The 8,859-nt window shown below is 45.4% G+C and overlaps 1 long non-coding RNA gene across 1 annotated transcript; it reads left to right on the plus strand.

Moving 5' to 3' along the window:
- Positions 1-647: 647 nt before the first annotated feature.
- On the plus strand, positions 648-1,879 carry LOC107379117 (uncharacterized). Its single transcript, XR_011515581.1, has 2 exons — positions 648-1,480; positions 1,556-1,879. It is a non-coding gene; the product is annotated as an uncharacterized lncRNA (long non-coding RNA).
- Positions 1,880-8,859: the final 6,980 nt, after the last annotated feature.

The raw sequence follows: 8,859 nt of genomic DNA on the forward strand, positions 1-8,859 counted from the left end.
TAGTTTACCTGGACGATCTTCTCCTGTGCCCTCGGTCCAAGGACGAGGCGTCACAGCAAACCAGGAGGTTGACAGGGCATCTGTCAACCCTAGGGTTTTCTATAAACTGGGAAAAGAGCTCCATCCTTCCATCCCAGTTGATTGTGTATCTCGGGGTGGAGTTGGACGCCTCCCTAATGAGAGCACGTTTGTCGCCTGCAAGGGCGGCAGATCTCTCCATGGTGATCTCCCGTGTTCAACCCCGCAAGATCGTGAGAGCGCTGTTAGTCATGAAACTCCTGGGCATGATGTCCGCAGCCCATTCAGTGGTGCCGCTAGGTTTGCTGCGCACGAGGCGCTTGCAACGCTGGTTCGTCCGCCTCCGGGTACACCCGATACGTCAGAAGAGACGTATGTTGAGGATTCCCCCTTCAGTGGGCGGGGACCTCGCTCACTGGGGGAACCCCTGCATCCTCTCACACGGGGTTCCCATCGGACGTCCTGCGTCACACGTATCTGTGTTTACGGATGCGTCACTGTCGGGGTGGGGGGGCACGTGCTTGTCCCATATGGTGGCAGATCGCTGGCCCTCCCACACGCACGAGCACATAAATGTGTTGGAGCTTATGACAGTGAGGAATGTGATCAGACACTTCGCCGCCCTTCTCGAGGGCCGTCATGTCGAAGTTCACACAGACAACCGGGTAGCGGCAGCCTACATAAATTGCCAAGGGGGAGTTCGATCCCTCCCACTGTTGCGTGTCGCCACAGATTTACTGTGTTGGACACATGTCCACCTGCTGTCCATCAGAGCCATCTACATTCCGGGGGTACTGAATGTAGCGGCAGACATCCTGTCGAGAGGGGGACCCCGCGGCTCCGACTGGCGTCTACATCCTGCACTGATATCACAGATCTGGATCAGGTTCGGGGAACCGTCTGTGGATCTGTTCGCAGCTCGCGAAAATGCTCAGTGTCGCCTGTGGTTTTCCCTGAGTCCCCGGGACGGACCCCCGCTCGGGGTGGACGCCTTCTCACACCAGCCCTGGCCTCGAACGCTCCTTTATGCGTTTCCACCAGTCCCTCTGATTCCCCGTCTCCTGGACCGAATTCGGTCAGAACAGCTCTCGGTGATTCTGGTGGCTCCCAGACGCGTGTCCGCGTCATGGTTTCCGGACCTGCAAGTGTCATACGGGCAAAGTCTGTTTTATTGTGGTTTTCCTTCTAGTGTGGTGTGTATTCTTTTTTATTTAGTTTAGTGCATGGAATGCTTTTATTTTGGGGAACCCAGGAAACTGGGAGGGTGTGTGATTTTACTTTGATGAGCTTGGACAGATGACATCCGGACCGGAGCAATTATCTGCACCGGTGGCAGATTAGGAGCGTCTGTTTTTTGGTGGAGACGGTGGCAGAAAGCAGAGAATCGCCGGGTGAAAGGACACCGATCGTCTGTGACGAGGCTTCATGGAGATGTGGGCAGGGTATTCCTCTGCCCTGGCGTGTGAGTAGCGGCCCTGTGACAAGGTGTGACCCGCGTTGTGTGATCGAGCAGTGACTGCCGTTAAATTCACTGAAGGTGGACCCGCGACAGAGGAGGACGACAGCGTGGCGCGGTGACGCGGCCGAGCCAGTGACTGATCTGCAGGAGGAAGCGGCCGATCGAGGGAAACGGCGGTGCGGCAGACGCGCGTCTTGAAGGAGGAGGCGAGCTATCAGGGAAGAGGAAACCAGCGTGGCAGACAAGCGTCCCCAAGGAGGAGGAATCTGCCCCGCAGCGTCCAGATAAGGCTGCAGACTCTCCGGCCCAGTTCTGACAACCGTTTATAGTGACTGTCCTAACCTGTTTTTTTTAAATGATGTTTTAATTAGAATTTTCAATAAACCCCGGTGCGGTGGTTAATGGCTGATTCCTTTGATCTCTGGCAGACGCTCTCAATTTACCTGGTGTAATCCTTGGGTGGGATTTTGTATTTGGTAGATTTATAATATAGCCCACCCACCCGGTAGGAAGGTGCCACACAAGCGCTAGTGTCCGGCTCCCCGTGGAGGCTCCCGTGGAGGGCAGACGCCCTTCTCCAGGCGGATGGGATAATCAAACATCCTCCGGAAATAGGCCAACGGCTGTGGGTCTGGCCGCTGAGCGGTCACGCTTAGAGGCTTCTGGGCTGCCGCATGATGTGGTCGCCACGATTCAGAGTGCGCGGGCGCCCTCTACCATTGCGTCTTACGCTGCTAAATGGGCAGCTTTCCAGAACTGGTGCGCAGAACGGAATGTTCAAGCGCTCTCCTGCCAGCTGGCGGATGTCCTATCGTTTCTGCAGATACTGATGGACAGGGGCCTCGCATTCAGCACTGTTAAGACATATGCTGCAGCTATCTCATCATGTCATCAGGGTTTTGGAGATAGATCTGTTTTCAATCATCCCCTCACAAAACGTTTTCTAAAAGGTGTCAGGAGGAACAGACCTGTGTCCCGCCCGCTTTTTCCCCAATGGGATCTAACGGTGGTTCTGCGTGGCTTATCTAAAGCTCCATTTGAACCCTTGGACCAGGTCTCACTCAAGTTCCTGTCGCTTAAAACTGCATTGCTGCTGGCGCTAGCATCAGTTAAGAGAGTGAGTGACCTAACCGCCCTCTCAGTGGCTCCCGCATGCCTCAGGATCCGGGAGGATGGCGGGTCTGCTGTTTTATGCCCCAACCCAGCCTTTGTGCCCAAAAGCATTAATGCTTCCTTCAAATCCAGGTCAATTTCATTGGCTGGACTTTTTCCTCCTCCCCATAATTCTGAGGAGGAGGCGGCTTCTCACCTTCTCTGCCCGGTGCGCGCGCTTGCACGATATGTGTCACGCACTTCAGGGATTCGTCGCTCACAAAACCTGTTTGTGCACTACAGATAGTCTTCCCTTGGTCAGGCGCTGACGGCCCAGCGCCTTTCACGCTGGCTGTGTGACGCCATTTCCCTCGCTTACACATCATCAGGGCAGGATCCCCCTGAGGCACTCAGGGCTCACTCAGCCAGAGGGATTTCCTCTTCGATGGCGCTCCTCAGTGGTGTGTCAATGGAAGACATTTGTCAGGCTGCTTCATGGGCTTCACCCTGTTCCTTTACTCGTTACTATTTACGAGATGTGTCTTCAGGATCCATCACTCGTTCAGTGCTTGGACCCCAGCAGGCTAAATGAATGCTTATGGCACCTCGTTGGCCTTGCTGAGATGGATTTCATCCTCTTTTGGATGATGTTTTTTAGTGGGGGCCCCTCTCTTATCGTGCCTGCCTCAGTCTTTAAGCCTGGTCTGAGGCTGAACGTCCCCCACTAGAGGAGATTTGATTGGGTGTGTCCATTGGTTGTGTTAACCAGTGGGGCGTAAACCCATCCAGCTGCGCTTTATTCCAATAGCAGCTAGCTTAAGGGCTAAGACTAGACGAAATAGAACGTTGGTTACGTATTGTAACCCCAGATTCTATGAGTCTAGTCGCAGCCCTTAAGCCACTGGCCCCACTGGTTATGATGGGAATAAGAGCCATTGGAGGTGAGCAGTGGGGTCACTGCGGTTATATACCACGAGGGGGCCCACTATTGGTGGGCGTACATTTAAGCTCTTCATGATTGGCTGATGCAGAGATCATCCTTCCAATAGCAGCTAGCTTAAGGGCTGCGACTAGACTCATAGAATCTGGGGTTACAATACGTAACCAACGTTTTTCCACCATAGTTCTCCTCTCGAACGGATACTGGAGGAGACCGAACTGAATTCAGTGGCTGCTGATATCCGGTATCCATGCTGGTTGTAGTCACCGGCGGCGTCCATGTTACATCTGCATCACGACCAAAAACGACTCTGCCGAGTTCTACCGAACACCAACGAATCCTTTGGCGGTAGCTCCATCGCCCTAGCCTAGTGAACTAGACCAAATTCTTGCTTTGCAAATAATACATTTATTTAGTCTGGCTTGCCAGGCTACCATCGCCCATCATGCTTCTGAAATGTTCTGAAACAACATTGACACTGATTGGATACATTCCCATTCCTACCCTTTGATATTCTTGTCAGCAATTGGACAGCTGGTCTCGTCCTGTTTGGGCGATTGAAAAACAGCACACACAGCCTCCACCGCTCGGCAGAGCTCGGCAGAGACCGGCAGAGACCAATATAGATATATATATATGATTTATTTTTGTTACAAAACACACAATTAACTTAGAATATGTGATTATTGTTAATTTTATTTATTTATTTTTTAAGATAAAAATTAAAAACACGGAAAAACTGGGAGGGCGGCGCCCTATCGCCCTCTACTGGCCAGCCGCCACTGCCTCTAAGTAACAAGTGTGTGGTTAAATAGCTAAAGAGAATAGTTATTTTCTACTAGTTGAGACGGTCTTTGCTGTTCAATGCTAAACTGACAACAGCCGTCTGCGAAAGTCAAGATGGGTAAGTCCTTTACCATTAAGCGAACTGTGACGTAGATCCGTCAGGCTTTTCTAATCCTAGAGTTTCACCGTCTATTTTCTATCAAAAGCTAATGCAGGAGATAGGTGTAGGAGACTATTTTCAGTCTCTAACCTGCATGAAATCTTTAGAGTTCCTGATTATATTCAGAAATAAGCAGGTCCCTTAAACATTTTGTCAGTAAGTGAGTGTACCCGTGTGCCTGACAAACCTAGAAGTGTTCTTACGGGGGATTTGTCTACATCGATTTAAAGTCATTGAGATTCTCTTGTAAGTGGTTCTCACCAGTAAACTGAACTTGGCAACTGGATTAGCTTTAATGAGTTTATTTGTTTTCAAATACTCACATAAAGCTGAAGAAATCGCAGTAGCCCCTGGTGTAGTTGCAGATTGTATCATTACTTTAGGTGTGTGGAATTTCTGGCACAAATCTTTCACCATTTTATCAATGTAGACTTTCATGTCTTCATCGTCCAGTATGTTCAAACTCCAGATATGTTGAAGGTAAGGCAAAACCTTCTTTTTCAGGCTGTCCATAACCTCATTTAGCCTTTCTTTGTCCAATGTTTCTACGTATTTGTCTGGAGATTTCAATAAAAGCGTCACAAATAGAGATACGATGAAGGTGTCGGCCATTTTCTCAGGGATCGAGGTTGGTCTATGCAACTTGTTGTCCATTGCTTTATTGTACGTGACTTTGATCGGGTCCTCGGACTGGACTTTGCTCTGGTCACCAGAATCTGCTGGCAATTCTAAAACAATTTCTTCATTGCTTTGCAAATTAATATGTACATTTTCTGGTATGCTGACAGTAGATAAGTTTTCTGTCAGACAACGTTGAGTCAAATCTTCCTCGACAGGATTTTTATTAGAGAATGTGATCTGTACATCCTCAGGTTTAAGAGACAATAACGGTTCATCAAATATTTGTCCGATGTCCGGTTTAGGCAACCTATAATTCGTCGTCACCTCCTTAACTCCATCCACAGCGACGTTCCAATTAAAACATGTGTCCTGTGGTATTTCCCAACAGGGAACAAATGGTTCTTTCATTTTCAGAGCATATTTTCGAAGAACCATATATAGAAGAAGCGCCATGAATCGTAGCGTGCCAGAACAGAGCGTGGAGTCTCTGACATAATCTGATGGCACTGTTGGAACTGTCTTGCTCTTCAAAATAGACAATACAATCTTATTTACATTTTGAGAGACTTCTTTATCCAGAACTCCTTTCAAAGTCGTACCACTGCTGGATTTTTCATACGGCATTCTTAAAACATTTGCTATACACTCACTTAAAACGTCTTCTATCCTAGCAGACACCACGCACTTATAATCTCCTACGATGTGCATATATGCACAAAGTTTAGGCAGTACGATGCATAAAACCTGTGCTGAAGCTACCCGATACATTTCTGTAGCCATTGTTTTAAAGATGCCTTCAAGTTCTGTGCCTGCCACACCAGAAATCAGTATTTGCCACTGATCTGCTTTGATGTCAGATATATATTCTAGCAGTATTGGTGTGAAAACATTCCTCCCGAGGGAAACTGTTTTTTCAAAAACAACTTTCTTCAACGAGTTCATTTTCGGTTTCTAAAACAGCTCCTAGTCCTTAAGGTGTTAACAGCTGTTGCTCTTAAGGCCGCCTCTTTGATTATGACGTCACAAAGGAAGCGTTCCAGATAAAGTACACTAGCAGTGGTCGTGTTGGTATCGTGGTTGTTATCATCTCACGCACGCAGGCACGCTCTCACGCAGCAACGCAGATGCTGGCATCTTACGCACACAGGCACGCTCTCACGTAGAAACGCAGATCTCATGTACGCAGACACTCATCTCAATAAATTCAAGTAAAAGTTTTCCTGTTGTTGCCTCGTGCCCGGTCTACTGTGCACGCGCAGCGCCGATGGCTCAGGTTAAGAGCAGAAAGACGTTTATTTATTTTTTATTTTTCTTCTTCTTCAATACTTCTTTAACTCACACAAACATTTAACAAAAACACTAAAATGCAGCTAAATGCAGGCCATTAGAGCAACATGATTAGTACACTGCTAATTGATTTTTGCAAAATAGTATTAGTAAAAAAACATCGATTTTTTATTTTCATTTTGAGTGTGTGCCACTGTAAAATTGCATGCCATTTGAATAATAATCAATTAAATATGTACAGGTTCTCTAAAGAGTCCCTTTTTTTTTTACATATACATGATCCTTTTATTGTGCCAGGTGCATGGCAGGTCCCAAATTTCTTCAGGAATTTTATAGTTATTATTATTATTATTATTATTGTGATGCGATGTGGGGCGGGGCATGCAGCCCCGGTGTGCAGTTGGACCCAGGTGCAGGCAATGATTGCAGCGATGAGGACACGGTGGAGCAAAATGGGTTGTGAGTCAGTCTTTGGATGACAGAGGGAGTGACTGTCTCGAGCTGCTAGACATGGTACACAGGTGACGGGGGTCGATCGCATCTGGTTAGGGCCGCCGGTGTTGTGCCATAAATCGACTCGCTGCCAAAAACTGATTAGCCACCGCGGGATCGCGCACGGTTAGGGCAATTGCATTTCTAGACGAAATTCCCCAGGATTTCGCCCTAAAACTCAGCATATCTAGCAATATGGACATTCAGAAAGCAGAGGTAACCTCTTCCGGTACTTAAACAGATGTTTATCGCGGATATTAGTTTTTCCAGTTCGGAAGTTGTTTTAAGTGTTGCTATTTGTCTTAAACGTTCACAATGAGGATATATTAATCCTTTTTGCAATATTTGCGATTGAAAAACGGATTGTGGTAAGAACTGGCTATCTTTATGCTACAGCCTTGATACAAAAAAAATAAATAAACAATGTAAGATGGCGCCCTGTATTGAATGTAAACGTTGTATAAATGGAAATAAACATTTCTCCAGCGATTTGATTTATTCCCCCCTTCCTTTCTTTAGTCCACTTGACATGGAGCCACGGTTAACTAGTTTGGGGCACATTTTTACTTGAAAAATAGTATTTAAACTGATCAAGCTTTGGCTTTATTGACACTGTGTAGGTTACTATCTATACATTACTCTATTTAAAAGAAACAAGATAAAAGCACTTCAGCACATAAAAATAAGATTGTCACTTGCCAAATAGAGACTACACCCTCCTGTTTACCTATAAGAAATGCCTAAAAATATCTTTAAATTCTTTTTTGATGATTAATTGCAGACAACTAAAATGGCATTTTACGTGCCAAAAAGTGATTGAATCGCTCAGATTTTCATGGAGGCTAAAATTGACCACATAAGGGTTTTATGTATTATCTGTTGATGTTACTGTACTCATCTACTGTATCATCATAAACACCCCAAAAATGGCAACAAGAAAAAGATAATTTCCCTTGCCAAAAATTGATCACAGTGTCCTGGTCACCTGTAAAGGGTTTAAATTTACCTAAATATTACTTTATTTATTATCTCTTGATGTTATTAGTCCCATCACAGGATGCTGGGTCTCTGCCACATTCATAAACACCTCAAAAATGGCAACAAATGATCATTTCCCTTGCCAAAAATTGATCACAGTGTCCTGGTCACGTTTAAAGGATTAAATTTACCTAAATATTACCTTATTTATTATCTCTTGATGTTATTAGTCCCATCACAGGATGCTGGGTGTTTTTCACATTCATAAACACCCCAAAAATGGCAACAAATGATCATTTCCCTTGCCAAAAATTGATCACAGAGTCCTGGTCACCTGTAAAGGGTTAAATTTACCTAAATATTACCTTATTTATTATCTCTTGATGTTATTAGTGCCATCACAGGATGCTGGGTCTCTTCCACATTCATAAACACCCCAAAAATGGCAACAAATGATCATTTCCCTTGCCAAAATTGATCACAGTGTCCTGGTCACGTTTAAAGGATTAAATTTACCTAAATATTACCTTATTTATTATCTCTTGATGTTATTAGTCCCATCACAGGTTGCTGGGTGTTTTTCACATTCATAAACACCTCAAAAATGGCAACAAATGACCATTTCCCTTGCCAAAAATTGATCACAGAGTCCTGGTCACCTGTAAAGGGTTAAATTTACCTAAATATTACCTTATTTATTATCTCTTGATGTTATTAGTGCCATCACAGGATGCTGGGTCTCTTCCACATTCATAAACACCCCAAAAATGGCAACAAATGATAATTTCCCTTGCCAAAATTGATCACAGTGTCCTGGTCACGTTTAAAGGATTAAATTTACCTAAATATTACCTTATTTATTATCTCTTGATGTTATTAGTCCCATCACAGGATGCTGGGTGTTTTTCACATTCATAAACACCCCAAAAATGGCAACAAATGATCATTTCCCTTGCCAAAAATTGATCACAGAGTCCTGGTCACCTGTAAAGGGTTACATTTACCTAAATATTACCTTATTTATTA

This window comes from Nothobranchius furzeri, chromosome 12 (genome assembly GCF_043380555.1).
Source record: "Nothobranchius furzeri strain GRZ-AD chromosome 12, NfurGRZ-RIMD1, whole genome shotgun sequence".
Lineage (NCBI taxonomy): Eukaryota > Metazoa > Chordata > Actinopteri > Cyprinodontiformes > Nothobranchiidae > Nothobranchius > Nothobranchius furzeri.